Here is an 18,078-nt window from a genome sequence, read left to right on the forward strand (position 1 = left end):
CTGGTCCATTCAAAACCCTTCCATTTATTTAATAATTGAAAGAAAGGCACATCGTCCGCGGACCGAGATATAAATCGGTTGAGAGCAAAGCAGTCATACCTGTTAGCCTTTGCACTTCTTTAGGATTTCGAGGTGGGTGTAAGCTGTTTTATTGCCTTAACCTCGAGCAGATTCACTTCGATTCCCCGGTGAGTCACCATATATCCTAGAAACTTGCCCGACCCCACACCGAAAGAGCATTTAGAGGCATTGAGCCGTAATTTATACTCTCTTAGCTTCGAAAAGTGCCGTTCGCATCTTCCAGATGTGCGTAAACTTCTTTACTCTTTACCACCATATCGTCCACATATACCTCAATAGTATTTCCTAGCCGTGTGCCTCAAACATCCTCGTCATCATCCTCTGGTAGGTAGCCCCTGCGTTTTCGGTCCAAAAGGCATTACCTTATAATGATAATTTCTGTAGGAGTGACGAATGCGGTCTTCTCTCGGTCCTCCATGGCTAAGTATACGGTGGTAACCTTGGAAAGCATCGAGAAAACTCATCCGAGGATACCCAACGGTAGCGTCAACTAACCGGTCAATCCGAGGCATCGGGAATGAGTCCTTCGGCAAGCTTTGTTTAAATCTCTGTGAAATCTACACAAACTCTCCACTTCCCATTCTTCTTTTCACCACCACAAGATATGGGCTAACCATTCAGATAAAACACTTCTTTGATAGCGCCGCTTTGAGTTTCGAGCACTTCCTCTTTTACGCTTCGGAATGTTCTTTTGAGACCTCCCGAGGTGGTTGCCTCCTCGGAACCACAGTTGGATTGACCTTTAAATGATGACATATGAAGTTCGGATCAACCCCAGGGGCCTCATACGCGTTCCAAGCAAACACATCCATATTTTTCTTCAAAAATAAAATCAGCTCTGTCTTCTCTTCCTGCGGCAATTGAACTCCAACCCGGAAGAACTTTTCGGGATCATTGCCTATGATAATTTTCTCCAATTCTTCACATATCTTGCCTCATCTACCTCGGCTATGGGAAGAGACTTTGATTGCTATGCTTCACCGTTAGCCGATGACGGGAGTACGTTCGGTCGACGCGTTGCACTGCGCCCGTGACACGGCTGTCGAGCCATGGGCGTGACTCCCAAGTAACTCCACCACTGGTCTCCGAATGAAATTTGATTTTGACATGCAAGGTTGAGGAAACAGCCCACTAACGCATGCAGCCAAGGTCTCGCCACAATAGCCGTATAGGGAGAATAAGCATCGACCACGATGAAATCTACGTCTACCACCTCCGACTGATTGCACGGCAGTAATGTCCCTTTGGAACGATCGCTCTCCTTCGAAGCTTATCAAGGGTGAGTCATATGGCATAAGATCTTGAACCCTTAACTTCAAGCCTCTAAATAGGTCGTGTATATGATATCCGCACCACTACCTTGATCAACCATTACCCTCTTTACATCATAGTTCCCTATTCCGAGTGGTTACCACTAAGGCATCATCAGCGAGGCCGGATGGTCCCGATCTTGTCCTCTTCGTAGAAACTTAGGACTGGCGGGATACTTGCCTTAATCCTCTTCGGTTGATCCCGTGACTCCTCGAAAATGTTCGAGCAACCGACATTACCCCGAAAGGAGCCGAGCGTCCTACGGGTGCGCAAAAATGACATTGATAGTACCTGTAGGGGTACGGATGAAGGACCGTCGTGGTTTGCCACTCTTGATTGGTTTCCTCGCCCGTTGGGTTGGTACAAAACGCTTCGGCTTTCCCTCTTTAACCAATTGTTCCGCATGATTCCACAAAGTGCGACAAATCTCGGTGGTATGACCTCTCTCTCGGTGATAATGGCAAAGGGAGATTTTGATTGCGTCTCAAAGGGTCTCCTGCCATTTTATTCGGCCATTTGAAAAAAAGGCTCATGCCTTACTTTCTCCAATAGCCGCTTTGCACCGCTCCCTGAAGACGGTGTTGACCACTGTGGGGGTATGCGTGGCCGCCCCGCCCGGAAAAATCCCGCGTAGGCCTATTGTTGTTGTATCGGTCCGACTGAAATCCCTCCTTTCTTGTGGGATAACCTTCGCCTTGCCTTTTCCCTGTTGTGATCTTCCTCAACCCTTTGTACTCGTCGATGCGATCCATCGGTCGACGTACGCTTCTGCGGCTTCTTCGTCAAGGATTTCCTCGAAGTCATGCTCCGTTGGTAGGCCGACCTTGAAGGTCCTTATGGCCACATCATCAAAGTCTCCATCGATTTCGTTGAACATTTCCCAATATCGGTCCGAATACGTTTTCAGTGGTTTCCTTCCCTCATGGCCATGGATAGTAAAGAATCCAATGGACGAGGAACTCTACCGCACGTGATAAAGCGAGAACCGAATGCTCTAGTAAGCTCCTTGAAAGAATCAATGGAGCCTCGCCCTTAAGCCGTCAAACCATCTCATGGCTACGGGCCCTAGGCTAGAAGGAAAAATCTTGCATAACAAAGTTTCATTCCCGGAATGCACTGCGCCATTCTCGGCCGAAATGGCTTACGTGCTCCACAGATCCGTCCGACCATTATAAAGAGTGAAAGCCGGTTGTGTGAAACGCCGAGGTAACCTCCCTTCCTCCACCCCGCGCGAAGGGTGATCTAGAGATTTGGTGCAACGCTCTTCCCATTGCGTCATTTCCCAAGCCCCTGTGGGGGTAGTCTCCCGCCCCGCCTCTCATGCATTGTGTCTTCCTCGGAAGAGACATATTCACCGGGGGAGTTACGGATCTCCGCTCGTAATTGTCATTCTCGGATCCTTCCGAAAGAGGGGTCGAGGCGGAGGAGTTCTCCTTCTCCTCTCGTGACGCGATCTCCTTTTTAGGCCGTCAATCTCTTTACGCATGGCCCCGGCATTTCTCTCATGGGGACTCCTACTTCCTCCTTGCGAATGACTAGCACTCCTGATGGTGTGTGTAGTATGTACACTTCCTTCTCGGTTCTCTCCATGATCAGGATGTAAGGAGTGATCCTCACGCTGGGAGCCGACGGACTCTGCACTGCGTGGTGGTTCTGTCCCTACCATGATGTCCTAAACTTCCTTAAAAACTAAATTCCCACAGACGACGCCAATTGTAAGGACACAATTCAAGTTCCCAAACAACGACTGGGAGAAAAATGGGCTTGAAAGGCCTTTCTTCACAATGAATTTGTAGAGGATGGGTTTGTAATTTAGATTTCAAGGATGGTTTAGACAATTACAAAAAGAACGGGCTTTGGGCCCAATGGAACAAAACAAAGAATCGTTTGCAAAGAGTAAGACTGAGAAGTCGTCCTCGGATAATGTCCGAGGATGGTTTATAATAATATTTCTCAAGTTTGGATACAAGTGTTGATTATCATTTACTATTGACTCTATCCCTTCTACTCAAAAAGTCCTCCCCTTCTTCGTATGCCTTTCCTCCTATTTATATATTTTTCTTTCCCTTCATCACCTTCCACTCACGGTTGCAATCCTCATTTTTGGATACTTGTCCCATCCATTCTTCCCTAAAGCCCGCTGGGATTAGGGACCAAGTTCCAAGCTCGATGTTCAGGTCCCATCCTTCCATCTATACAGTCAGCGTATCAATTTACAGAGCTTTTAATGTATGGGCGGTGGTAGCAGCTTTATTTTTAGACATTCCACCGTTTTTTCTATCGCCCTCCACGTATACTGTGCATCCCCATAATTTTAGGACTCTTTATAATATAACCCAAGGATACTAAACTTCTCTTCCTATGTCCTCGGCTTTGTAATCCGAGGACAAATCTACTCCTCGGACGTATTTGGATATTTAAATAGTCCACGACCATTTTGATGTCTTCGGATTTTGGGTTTCCAGCCCAAAATACTTCGTTGGGCCATCCTTCATATACTATTGGGCCCAATACCCCTACAATATCTATTCTATATTTCTCGAAGAGACAAAATTTCCTAAAGCTCATTTTACGAGGATCAGAGTAACGAAACTTGAATTCCATCTATGTTTGACCAAAATTTCCAACAATGATAAAAAGATTCAAATCAACCATGTAAAACTCACAATCTTAAAGCAATAAACAGATCCAGATTTAGACAGGAGGGGAAATCAAGTTCTTGAACAATTAAATATCTCCTCGTTGAAAATTAAAGCCTGGCATTGTTTAATCTATGTTGTGTTTACACAGTTTTCACGCTTGGGGGTATTTTTGGTATATTTATATTTAGTTGAGGGTATTTTAGACTTTGCACAATGAAATATTCCAAGTTTAAGTGTGAGTAACAGAATAAGGGTACAAGGTATTTGCTCATTTCTAAAACATAGTGAAGGACATTGTTTGGTTTAAAAGATAATGAAAGGAATGGTCAACAACACAAAACATAAAAGGGGAAAGTAACTTGAAAATGTTTTTTTCTCATTTATTTGTTATATTTTTCAGAATAATTTGCCCCAATTGGTTGGGCCATTTAGGGTTCTCGGTTGCCACTAAACTCATGATGCTTCATGCTAAAAACTATGTTACTATTTAGCTGCAATTTCATTCTTTTTTTCTTTTCTTTTTTTCAAGAATAATTTCTCTTTTTTTAGTTACTAACAACCAACAGTTTTTAGTGTTTCTAATTTTTATTCATATTAGTCGCTAACCCGTGCTATGCACGAAAAAGTTATTTTATTTTAATATATTATACGTATTTTTTTTCTTTATTAAGTACTAATAAATCAAAAAAGTCAATTAATTTTATATTAACATGATATAATATTATATATGTTATCTCTAGAGTATATACGAACAAATAAATCAAGGTTAATAGTAACTTGAGGGTTATTTCATAGGTTCATATAACAATTTCCACATTAAAATTGCAATAATATAACAACAAAAACTCACATACAAATAAATACGAAAATAATTTGTTTGTGCTTGTATGCTTCCACTTCTCATGGATGGAAATCTTCATATCTCTATATTGTTGTACATTCTGCAAAGGGATTGTATTTTTGTATGATGTAGTCTCATTTTTCACCTCAAGACAAAGTTAAACATGGCCCCAAAGAGCAACAAAAAGTTGTTTTCTGGTCCTTTGCAGTGTTCTTTCTTTTCCATGGTACCCTAGATACTCCCAAAAGTGCAGCTTATATGCCTTGAAAAAGGAAATAACTTATTAAATTCCTTGACAATAACAAACAATAACAAAGACCTCCCTATGAAATTGTCCACTTAACAAAATAATAACCATATTCTTTAGTTTCACTAATCCGTAGTTGAAGAAAAGTGAGGTTTTAATATTAGAGAAAATACATTTTCCACCAGTTTAACAGTTTCTTCCTTCACCCTTTTAACAAAATCCTCCATCTTGTAATTGATGCAAACATTAGCTCCACGATCCTTGCAAACAACTAATTTTTCATCATTCCCTACCAAACACAATCTAAAATATATTATATATGGAAACTAAACTTATGCATGCATTAGAAGAAAAGTGATATTGGACTATCAGCAACAACACTGAATTGCAAATGTACCAATACTCCCATGATTTTTTCCCAATATGAGAGAGAGAGAGAGAGAGAGAGAGAGAGAGAGAGTCTTCTCTTATTTGAAACTGTACTATATATTGCTTATAATTGATTTAGTATGCAAAGCCCCTGACTCTGAAATTCCTGGTTCACTAGGAGGCCCGGCTACCTCGAATTAGCCAGAAATCCTATTTTCAGTCTTATTGTGATCTTAGAGTTTGTAGTTGCCTTGATCATGGGTGGCGTTCGTAGTTTTTTTATTGAATCCAAACTTTTTCAACTGGTTGTAGAGGAAGGGGGACGGTATTTTTCTTTAAGGATTTTTGAGCGGTGTAGGTACTTCATGAAGTCGGTCTTCATGGGTAAGACAGTGGCACAATGGCTGATGAAGAGCTTAGAACAGTTAGTCGTTGGGTCCAGTTCGAAGTATTTTTTTTCATTCAGGGAAGGTGATTTTGCTTATACCCTTCAACGGAGCTCCAATTCTTTTGGCGTGTTCCTACGATTGACGGAACTTAAAGTTGGCGGGTCTAGGAGGTCCATTATTATTCCAGTAGGCAGAGCTAAGAATGGATGGAGGGTGTTTGGGTTAGAGTTAAGGAAGATGTTAGAACCCGATAACTATGCGAATAGTGGGATTGGGCAGTACAAATTTGTGGCTCAGCACCTTAAGAATAACTCAGGGATTAAATCTTCTACATCCTTTGCCGATGTGGTGCGTGGGCATGAGGTGCAGGTCAGAAGGAAAAATCACTTTGAGAAGCAAAACCCAGTTGGGAAACAGAACACGGTGAGCTTGGCTAGTCCGATGACTCTAGAAGGTAGAGTCGCAGGTTCTCGGAGCAGTACAGAGGCATTTAATGTGGGTATAACAAAACCGGTAGGAATTCAAAGGAAATCCCAGCTGAATTTCAAATCAAAGGGGTCTGAACATGCTTTTGGAAAAAATCGTGAGGAAAGCACATTGTGGGCAGGTAACAGCTTGACCATAGAAGTGATTGCAGAAGGAAAAAGGAGGGTGGCGTGGCATAAAGTTGGTCTGAGGAGTTCCTTATGTGTATCAAGAGATCAGAGGGAGCCTTGTGGTTCACGGGCTAATACATGTTCTGTGGTGGACTTAGACAAAGATGGGTTCCAAGTGGGCCTTCATTCTGAGCCCAATGGCCCAAGTAGGCTGGAAGTGAGTGTTAGCCCACCAAGGAGAAACCTGAGTCTCTTAAGTACGAAAGATCAAGTTTTGGCTAGGTCCAAGCAACATACGAAGCTTCGAAGGTTAGGGATGCCATCGGGGGTTGACTTCGCCCCTGCCGAGGAGTCACGGAGCTATCGGAGAAGGTCGCCTCGGTGCGACAACCTGCTCCGACGACGGCGGCCAGCGCGGCGACCGCCGAGACCCATTGTGGCCAGGTCGGCGACCGTCTCGGTGGCGGACGGTGGCTCTTTTTCCGATGGGTCTCTGGCCGGGGCTTCACCGGCGGAACTGGATAGGGCTGATATTGGCCTTCTTCACACCATGAGGCCTGATTTGGTGTCTGTTTCTTCTTCGGAGCATTTGGGTTGTCCTGCGGAGACTATGGCAGTGGCTATGAGTCTCTTTTCTGGTGGACCTAGTGCTGTTGAGTCTCTGCTCACTTTGGGTAATGCTGAAACAGAGGGTGAAAGGTCTGTTAAAGGTCTCGAGCTATCTACCTCTGTCCTAAGTCCACCGAGAGTTAGGATTGAGGCTAATCAATCGGTATTGGCTTTGTCTAAGGTCAAAACAGCCTATGCAGTTGAGGCCCTGGGTGAAGTGGAGAGTTCTTCCCCCTTGATGTCTATTAATCCCTTGGGGGTGGTTGTGACTGCTAAATTGAATAAAAATACTGAGGTGAGGAGGTTGGATAACACTTTGGCGGTGTCTAATTGGGTGAAACAGAAACTCCCCAGTTTCAGTAAGTTGATGGGGCTTCCTTTGGGTCGACATGAGAAGAGGTGCATTATGCTTCTACAAAGACTTGAGACGGAGATTGAGGCAACCAAGCTGGTGCACAGGAAAGATGTAGCTCACCATAAAGTTGCCTCCAAGAATAAAGGGAAGAGGGAGTTGAGGAATTTGATTTCCTTGGTTAATTATGATGGACGACAGTTTTATTTTCCTTGATTGCTTGTCTGAGGCTGCAGTAGGGAGTTCTTTAGTTTTAATGAAGCTAAGAATGGTGTCATGGAATGTGCGAGGTTTGAACGACTCGCGGAAGCGTTTGGTAGGTAGAAATTTATTACGAGATTGGAATTGTGATGTTGTTTGCCTTCAAGAGACTAAACTCGCAAGCATGGATTGTCAGTTGATCTGCAGTTTGTGGAGCTGCCCCTATGTAGATTGGGTGGCTTTGGATGCGGATCAGTCAGCTGGTGGGATTTTGATGATGTGGAATAGGAGGGTTTTAGAAAAGTTGGAGGTTCTAGTGGGTCAATTTTCCGTTTCAATCCGGTGGCAGGGCTTGGGGAACGGTTTTATTTGGGCTTGTTCTGGGGTTTATGGCCCGAATGATAATAACTTGAGGGGGCATATGTGGGATGAACTGATTGATATTCAACAACTTTGGGAGGTCCCATGGTGTTACATAGGGGATTTCAACATTGTTAGGTTCCCAAGTGAACGGTTGGGGGGTTCACGTCTCACCCCGGCAATGGAGAACTTTTCTGAGTTCATTGAGGAGCTTAGCTTGATAGATTTGCCTTTGGAAGGAGGGAGTTTTACTTGGTCGAGTGGTTCGGATCAGCCCTCAATGTCTAGGTTAGATAGGGCTCTGGTTTCCCTCGATTGGGAGGATCACTACCCGGATGTGACCCAACGGATTTTATCTCGTCCTATTTCAGATCACTTCCCCATTTTAGTGGAGGCAGGACGGATTGTAAGGGGGAAAAGTCCTTTTAGGTTCGAAAACATGTGGCTAAAGTCGGATGGGTTCAAAGAGAGGGTTCATTCTTGGTGGAATCAATACTCCGTCTCAGGTACCCCCAGCTTTGTTCTTGCCAAGAAGCTGAAGGCATTAAAGGCAGATATTATTCAGTGGAACCGGAGTGAGTTTGGAAATGTAGAGCGTCGGAAAAAAGAATTGTTGGAGGCTTTGAGATTATTGGACGTTAGGGAAGGGGAGCATGGTCTTTCTGAAGTGGAGTTAGGTGAGAGGGCTGGGTTGAGATCCCAAATTCAGAATCTTCTCTCTTTGGAAGAGATTTCGTGGAGACAGAAATCGAGGATGTTTTGTATTAAGGAAGGAGATAACAATACCAAATTTTTCCACAAGATGGCCAATTCTCGGAGAAGGTATAACCATATTAGTATGTTGGAAGTGAATGGGGTTACCTATGAAGACGAATCCGAGATGGCCGACCAAGTACGGTTTTATAAAAATTTGTACAAGGAGACGAGAGGAGTGGAGGCCTTTCGTGGAAGGATTGGAGTTTGTTCGGATAGAGGGGTTGGAGAGGGCTTGGCTTGAACGGAGGTTTGAAAAGGAGGAGATCCTTCGAGTTGTCAAAGAGATGGAAGGAGATAAAGCTCAGGTCACGATGGTTTCTCTACGGCTTTTTATCACCGGTGTTGGGAGGCTGTGGAAAGAGATGTCCTATTTGTGTTTGAAGAGTTTTATCAACACGGTAAGTTTGAAAAATCTCTAAATGCAACGTTCCTAGCCTTAATCCCTAAGAAGAATGGTGCTTCTAATATTCGAGATTTTAGACCTATTAGTTTGGTGGGGAGTGTCTACAAGATTTTGGCCAAGGTGCGGCAAATCGCATGAAAGAGGTTTTGGATCGGTTGATATCGAGTCTCGAACGGTTTGTGGGTGGTAGACGGATTCTTGATTTGAGTTCTCATTGCTAATGAGTGTGTAGATAGTAGGGTGAAAAGTAAGATTCCGGGGGTTATCTGCAAATTAGATATTGAGAAGGCGTATGATCATGTGAATTGGGAGACTCTTCTTGATTTGTTGAGGAGAATGGGATTTGGGGTGAGGTGGTGTAGGTGGATCCGCACTTGCATATCTACAGCCCAATTCTCGGTGTTGTTTAATGGGACCCCGACTGATTTTTTTGGGAGTTCGAGGGGGTTGAGACAAGGGGACCCGCTGTCGCCCATGTTGTTTTTGGTTTTGATGGAGGTTCTCAGTAAGATGCTGCAAAGAGCTGAAGGGGCAGGTTTAATTCGAGGTTTTAGGGCTCACGGTAGACGAGGGGGAGGGGTTTGTGTATTGCATCTATTGTTTGCGGATGACACGATTCTGTTTTGCGATGCTGATGAGGAGCAAATTCTTTATATTCGGATGCTTCTTCTTTGTTTTTAGGCAGTGACAGGTCTTAAGGTTAATGTGCTGAAAAGTGAGATGGTTCCTATTGGGGAGGTTCCTAATATCCATGTCTTAGCAGAGCTTTTGGGATGCCGGATTGGATCTTTGCCTATGACCTATCTTGGTATGCCTTTAGGGGCGTCCTTCAAGTCCCCTACTGTTTGGAATCCTATCTTGGAGAATTTTGAGCGTAAGTTGGCCGGTTGGAAGAAGTTGTATCTGTCAAAAGGTGAAAGACTAACGTTGCTTAAAAGCACTTTGTCTAGTCTTCCCACTTATTATCTGTCTCTTTTTACCATCCCTACGCATGTGGCCAATAAAATTGAGAGGTTGCAAAGGGATTTCTTGTGGGGGGACTCCAAGCTTCATTTGGTGGGATGGGACAAGGTGTGTGCACTTTTGAAAAATGGTGGGTTAGAGGTAAGGAAATTAACTACCTTTAATAAAGCTTTACTAGGGAAGTGGTTATGGAGGTTTGGGATTGAGGAGACAAGGCTTTGGAGAAGGGTCATAGCCCTTAAGTTTGGGGAAGATTGGGGGGGATGGAAGTCCAAGCTAGGTAGAGGGGCGCATGGGTGTGGCTTGTGGAGAAGTATCCGCATGGGATGGGAGGATTTCAGCAAGAATACTTACTTTGAGGTAGGGGTGGGGGATAGAGTGAAGCTTTGGACTGACTATTGGTGTGGGGAGTCTCCTCTTCAGTTGTCTTTTCCGAGCGTGCATGGGATTGCATCCAATAAAGAGGCATCGGTGGCCTCTTCTCTTGAATGGTTGGGGATTGAGGAGCGGAGAAGCTAGAATGTTCGTTTTATTCGGAGTCCTAATGATTGGGAGATGCGTGAAGTGGATGATTTTCTTCAAACATTGGGCTCCAATCTTCATCTTCCTCACACCGAAAATGTAGATCGTATGCGATGGAAGTTGACAAAGAACGGGGTCTTTGATATTCGTTCGTTTTACAATAAGTTGAGAAACTCCGCGCCTATTATCTTCCCTTGGAAAGGGGTTTGGAAGGTTAAGGCTCATCGGCGTGTCTCTTTCTTTGTGTGGACTGCTGTTTGGGATAGGATCCTTACAGGGGATAATTTGAGGGGAAGAGGGTTGGATTTTGTCGATTGGTGTATCATGTGCCGCAGTAATGGGGAGACGGCAGATCATTTGTTATTACATTGTGGAAAAGCTTCTAGACTGTGGAGTTTGGTTCTTAGATCTTTTGGGTTTTCCTGGGTCTTGCCTAGATCGATTGCGGATACTCTATTCAGTTGGTGGAATTGGCTTGGAAAGCATTCGTCTAGCATCTGAAATTTAGCTCCTTTATGCTTGATGTGGTGTCTCTGGAGGGAACGCAATAGGAGAACGTTTGAGGACATGGAAAGCTCAGATGACCAGCTTTTGGCCTCTCTTAGTGGCACTCTGTTTGATTGGTCTAGGGCTTGAGGACTCACCTCTAGTGATTCTCTCCCTATGTTCCTTAGTTCTCTTCTGTGTTCTTAGTTTATTCTCCTCTTTTTTCTTTTTTCTCTTTCTCTTCCCTGTGTACTTATCTCTCAGCCTTATGTCTTTTGAATAAGGTAGTGTTTTTTGAATGCACATATTTTTTTTTTTGATAAGTAACGAAAATTTTATTAAAAAATGAAGAACAGCCAACCCGAGTACATTGGGAATGTACTATGGGGGCTTAAATCAATAACCAAGATTACAACGATCAAGTAAAACAGGAAGGGAAGAACAAGAAAAATGACAAAAAACCACACTCCAATCGAGGAGAGTGTGTAGGAATAAAGACTTAATCTCTAGTATAGAGCGTTCACAGCCCTCGAAGCATCTCTCATTCCTTTCGCGCCAAATACACCATAACAAGCAATGAGGCACAATTCTCCACAACTCTATATTTCTATGTCTTCCAAACTTACCCTGCCAAGACACAACCAACACAATAACGTTCTGTGGAATAACCAAATGAATTCAAATTAGGAAAAACACCAACGACCACAACTCACAAGCAATGGGGCAATGAAGAAGAAGATGATCCACCGACTCCCCACAATTCTTACACATATAGCACCAATCAGAACTAGCACTCGTCGTTTGCGAAGATTATACGTTGTTAAAATCTTACCTAAAGAAGCAGACCATGAAAAGAAAGCTACCCTTGGAGGAACCTTCGATTTCCAAACCAACTTCCAAGGGAATGGTAAGGTGGTAGGAGGGTAGAAAGAACGATAGAAACCTCTAACCTCAAAACCTCTACTCCTTGCTGGCTTCCAACACAACCGATCCGGACCCAAACCCCGTACCGTCGAAGAGTAGACCATATCCATAAACCGATCAAAGGATTCTTGTTCCCAATCCTGTGGAGGACGACGAAATTTAGCATCCCAATGAATCCTCCCACCAGACCAACACATAACCTCCGCTACTGAAGAATCCTTTGTCCTACTAATACTATAGAGCTCCGGAAAAGCCTCTTGGAAAGTACGATCACCACACCATACATGCTTCCAAAACTTCACTCGAGTACCATCACCCACATCATACATAAGGAGTTTAGAAAAACATGTCCAACCACTCCTAATATGTCTCCACAAACTAACACCATAAGCACTGGTCACCTTTTTCGTGCACCAACGACCCCAATCATTCCCATATTGAATGCACATATTTTTACCTATCAAAAAAAAGAAAATGAAGTTTTAATATTCACCCGTTATAAATTGGAGGTACAATATATCATACATAGTTGTTAATACTATCATCAATCACATATATTGTCTAACTTCTCTTATCACAGATATTTCAGATTTTGTGGGGGAAAAATTAAAAGAGAAAATGTGTTTTTATTTATTTATTTAGAAAGAGCTACAATGGTAACCTTCTCGGCTGGACCATGTTGTCCTTTATTTTATGGTTGTAGTCAATGAAATCAACACTAAGCAAGCAAGAATTTTAGTTCAAGTTGATCAAATGATGTGTGTGAAGAGTTGCAGAAAAATATCTTTTAATGTAAAATAGGATTCCACTCATCATATCATAACTTAAATTTTACTTCCAAACAGCTCTGTTACCTTTGTGCAGTCACCAACAGAAAGCATAGCGATGTGAAGGTCTATTGGCATATTAGAGAGTTGCAGTAGAATTTAATTTGCCATTTTCTTTATGCCTAACATCATAAAGAGAAAAACGTGACTTATTATACAAAGAAAACAGAAACCTGGAAAGAGAACAACTTTTTGATAAAATAGTACTAAAATTACTACAACTTGAATCCACCCAAAAATTACACTCATGACAAACTAAACACTTTACAATTGAACAGATACAACATAGCCTCCTCTAATAATACTTTGCCACTAAACACCCTTGCATTTTTCTAAATCCAAATATATATATAGGTAGCCCAAGCCAACTTGAATAATGAGGAATTACATTTAGGATGTAACCAACTGAGATTTGAGGACTAATTTGTACATGAGTTTTGACATTTGACATGATTTATATCTATTTATAAACCAATAACCCACAGATTCAAAAAAAAAAAAAAAATCTTAAAAATTATTAATTTTAAGAAAATTTCTAAAATTAGAATGTAGCATAAAACCAAGAATTCACAATCCAAACATCAATCAAAAGGTGTGGGAATGAACACATTAGATAATCCAAACAATTATATTTCTAGTATTCAAAACCAAGACAACATATCCCCAATCTGCATAATGCAAAAATGCACACCTCAGGTACAATGTCTAAGATATTTATGATTATTGTGTTAAATAAAAGTAAATAAACAAAAATACAGAACTTAGTGGGTCATCATCTAGTTTATGACGGTTCATCTATAATATAATCTCAACACCTGTATAGGCTTGTAAACTAACATAAGTGCAATAATGTCAAGTAAAACCAGTTGCTCTTAGAGGCCTTTTGTCGAACACCAAGCAGATATAACCAAGAAATAGAACTTGGTTAATCTAGAGGTGCTATAATAGAGGGAAGCAATACTTCCAGTACCTAAAGAATATTTAGAGAAATGGAATCTACAAATTAGAAACATATTGATACCTCCTATTAGAAGCAAAAAGATGTTGATCTTCACTATTTACATCAATAGAAGAATTGCTAAGCATGAAAAGCCATAAAATGTTGGCTTCAAGAAGATTTATATGCTTATATAACAGTGATGGTGAACAACAGAAAAGACTAACCGTCATAATAGTGCTTTTTTCTGCTTTGCTTCTGCTTCTCTATTTCATCAATAGACATGATCTCTATTTCAAGTAATTCAGCCTCAACACTACAAGTGAAGGCTGTGGCCAACCCTAGGAGTATATTTCTACAGGGAGTAAGGGAATCAATTAAGATAGCCCATTCAGTTGCACACTCTATTGTCTCTGCATCTTTGTACTACATCAACCCCTGTAATTCAGAAAGCCTGAAATTTTCTTTCAAAATTATATACCAAATGACTAAGACCAAGTCCAAGTTCAATGTCAATCCCACAGCCAATACTCAAGCAAATCAGTAAAAATCACCAAGGTATGACCTTACATTCGCATACGCACGGTTCATTTCCAAATTTACGCTCAAGAACACCAAGCCACCTCTAAATTAGACCCAAATTCATTCTAAATGAAATTTTTTAAATTTGCAGAGAAATTCCCAAACTCTAATGTCAATGCACAAACCCACCATGAATGAATCATAAAAAAACCATTCCTATTTCTTAGTTTTCCCTAAACTTTCAAATACACTCCCTAATGGAACCCAATAAAAATTATTATCTAAAACTTCCTTTCGAATTTTGAATTTATCTATAAATCAAAGGCTCACAAATCAATGCCTACGCAGAAACCTTAAAAAGAAAAATCCAAATTTACAAAGGGAAGGAATCCACATTTAAAATTGCAATAATATAACAGCAAAAACCACTATCAAAAATTGAATTGGGAAGTTTTAAGGCAACACTCACTTGGATGTGCGAAAACTGGAGAGGGACTTTCCCATTGATCCAGGATGGTTTGTTCTTGAAGAGGCATCGTGAGGCAGCCTACAGAGAAGAAGGCTTTCAGAAGAGAGTGAGAGAGAGAAATGGAGAGAGGAACGTATAGAGAGAAAAAGATATACGTAAACTATTAGATTTATATAGTTTATTTATGGTTAGGAATATGAAACGGGTTTGTCATTACTACCCAAGATTCAAAACGTTCTAATGAATCAGAACATTTTTTCTTTAAATTAACATAGGCTACTAAACACCGTAGTTACTAAGAGTATCAAAACGTTACCACTAACGAAAAGTCACTTGTCTTCAGGTGTTTTAAATGTAACATGGCTGGTGCAATAAGGAGTGGTGTTTTATATTATATATGGATAGATATAGATTTTTAGTATTAATACAGTGTGAGGAGAGGAAGAGACGATGGAGTCAAAAAGTCAAAGTCTGGCATTAGGAAGTTGAAGGGTTACTGTTTGAGATTGTAACCGTGAAACACAAAGGGTTGCTATTTGAAATTGTAATCGTGGAATACAAAGGGTTGCCGTCTAAAATTGTAACTATGAAAGAGATAGAATTGTGAATTATTTTCTTTTTATTAGGTTTTTTAAATTTAGAAAAACCATTTTTAAATTGTATGGCAAATTTTGGAAAAAAAATGATAATGACATGGCAGCTGATGTGGCTAAACCTGAACGTAGCAACATTAAATGATACGCTTCAACTTTTAGTAATATATAGATTGGTGTACATAACTGTGATATTGGAGCAGTGTTTTATATGTCTATGTTTACAATTTTTTTAGCTATTATGAATCTTATGTGATTGTCATGCCATTTTATAAGAAAAAATAACCATCATATCAATATTTTCTTCTTCTTCTTCTTCTTCGTTTTTGGGTGCCGAATTACTTTTAAACTTTTGGTAGTTCTTATGGCATCCTTTTTGTTTTGTACTTTATTATTATCCCAAGAGTTAAAATCTCCTTTCCAAGTTAAAAAACTTCAATTATGTTATTGAAATGCTTTATTTAAGTTACATATAATTCTTGATTAAGCCGTATATCACACGGGCATAATAACTAACATATATTTATAATGCATTACTTTTTTTTTTTGAGAAGATTTATAATGCATTACTTAACACAACCATTTAGGTATCTTTGTGGCTAGGCATGCGGTCTCTAGAGCATAGGCAGAAAAATCAACCCATGGGTCTTAACAGTTACAGGCTAGGCCATGTATCATAAGCTTTTTGGCAACACTTTTATCACCACCCCCCCTTTAATACCATCAATTTGTGTAGTACAATGTATAAGATTCTCATTTCTCACAATTCACAAAGGGTCTTCGTACGTTTTTAGACGAATTTATCCACACAAATCACAAATCAGGTGAGATTTGTTCCAGGCAAACAGGTCAGTAACAATATTATAATTGCCCAGGACTTGGTTTGTGGATTAATTAAAAAGAAGAGTTGTACAGGTTGTTTAGTGGTTAAACTAGATTTTGATTGGGACTTCATGCATGATAGAGTGTAGGAGTTTCCATCAAATACTATTACACTAATCATGAATACTATTTCTTGACTGTTTGTCTTTATTGATGGAACAAACTACATAGATAGAAAGATCACCCTTCTAAATTTAAGAGATAACTGCAATTTCTCTATTGTCTTTTCCATGGACAATATTTTCTTGTTTTCTTGTGTTACTCGGTGAGACTATCACAATCTTAGCTCGCTAATACAAGATTTTTTTTTGGTTTCTTAGAATAGGTCTCAGTACCAAGAAGTCAAAAGCCTTGTTTTCTTCAAACGCTATGCAAGTATAAGTTCTTATTTATTCTCTCAAAGCATGTTTACACTGTCAAAAATACACACTCACACACACATATGTGTGTGTGTGTATATAATTGGCATAAACTCACTTATAATATTAGAGACAATAGAAACATGTAAGTTAGCAACAATGCCATGTGTCAACTAAGAAGACACGCCATGTGTGATTTGACAAATTATGCCATGGAGTGAGTAACATAACCCCTTATCTTGAGAAGTGGATAATTGGTAAAAAAAAAAAAACTAAAATTTTGAGTTACATGTCACAATAAATGTCGCATGTCAATTGCATAAAAGATTTGAAGCTACAATAATGGAATTCTTCAATGCCCAAGTAAGTAGGACAAAACTTAAATACAGTACTTTAGGTGTTATTTCTTAGGTTCCTGTGGGGAGTAAAAAGATCCTGATGGGAATGTGGGCCTTTTGGGCCGTGTTAAGGAAGGCCGACCTGACCCTGGGTTTAGAAGTTGTTAGTACTATGGGTCGGCCCATACGCCGAGGATCCGAGGGTCCAGCCGAGGGTAAACTTACCCTCGGATGAGCACCGAAGAACTCGGGATTTCATAGTAAAGGTTAGGGGATGACACAGTTAAGGCCAATGGTTAAAAGGGGTGAACCCTAGAACGCCCCAGAAGCACCGGTGTTGAAGAAATGTCAAAGATAAAGGCTGCTACCTCCACATTAAAAACCCTGCACCTACCACCCTGGCCGCATTTATGGGGAAGTGACACCTGAACAGTGGAAGAGAAACTTCTGGTTACTATTCAAAGGCACTGAGAAAAGAAATATCTAGTCTAAGGGGGAGGTGAGGCAACACGTGTACAAAGCATTCAAAAGAGTAGTATATAAAGAGCAATTTAAGACAGAAAGAAGGGACGGACTTTTTGTAACCTAAAAAGAAAAGAAACAAAGAGAGAGATAATATAAGAACAACTCGTGGCTTATGTCCGAGGAGGTTGATTGACTATACTCCTTGTTGTTTCCAAGCATTTGCAATCTTTAGTTTGTCATTTAATCCTCATACGCTTCTAACCTGGGTTTCAAGCCCACACTCTACAAATTCATATTGTTTAAGGCTCATTGGGCCTGAGCCCATAACTATTCTTGGGATCAGGTACAGTGTGCGCTTACAGTTCCCTCTTAAGTTTTAGCTATGTGGCGATTTAATTAAAAAATACACTTCCATCCTATGAGAAAAAATGCGCATGGCAGAATTCTAAAAAGGGAACCTAAGGAACAAAGTACTGTACCTAAGTTTTGCTTAAGTAATATCACCAAAGGATATAGTGATTATGTAAACTAGAGTTATTTTCTCATACCTCTTAGGGCTTGAAGTGCTCACTATTCGTATTACTATTGGAGATTGAATTATGCCATGATTTTAGGGAATTTAATCTCGTGTAAT

General features: G+C 40.7%; 1 long non-coding RNA gene across 3 annotated transcripts; it reads right to left on the reverse strand.

Annotated features, from left to right (window-relative positions):
* Nucleotides 1-4,800: 4,800 nt before the first annotated feature.
* Nucleotides 4,801-15,021, reverse strand: LOC142634310 (uncharacterized). 3 transcript variants are annotated; one of them, XR_012844112.1, is made up of 3 exons: nt 14,808-15,021; nt 12,907-13,001; nt 4,801-5,382 (listed from the first exon to the last, which is right to left on the reverse strand). It is a non-coding gene; the product is annotated as an uncharacterized LOC142634310 (long non-coding RNA). The 3 variants fall into 3 exon arrangements; XR_012844110.1 differs by having other exon boundaries at nt 4,801-5,411; nt 14,808-15,015; XR_012844111.1 differs by lacking the exon at nt 4,801-5,382 and adding an exon at nt 11,951-12,509 and having other exon boundaries at nt 14,808-15,000.
* Nucleotides 15,022-18,078: the final 3,057 nt, after the last annotated feature.

Source organism: Castanea sativa, chromosome 5 (genome assembly GCF_040712315.1).
Source record: "Castanea sativa cultivar Marrone di Chiusa Pesio chromosome 5, ASM4071231v1".
NCBI classification, from domain to species: domain Eukaryota; kingdom Viridiplantae; phylum Streptophyta; class Magnoliopsida; order Fagales; family Fagaceae; genus Castanea; species Castanea sativa.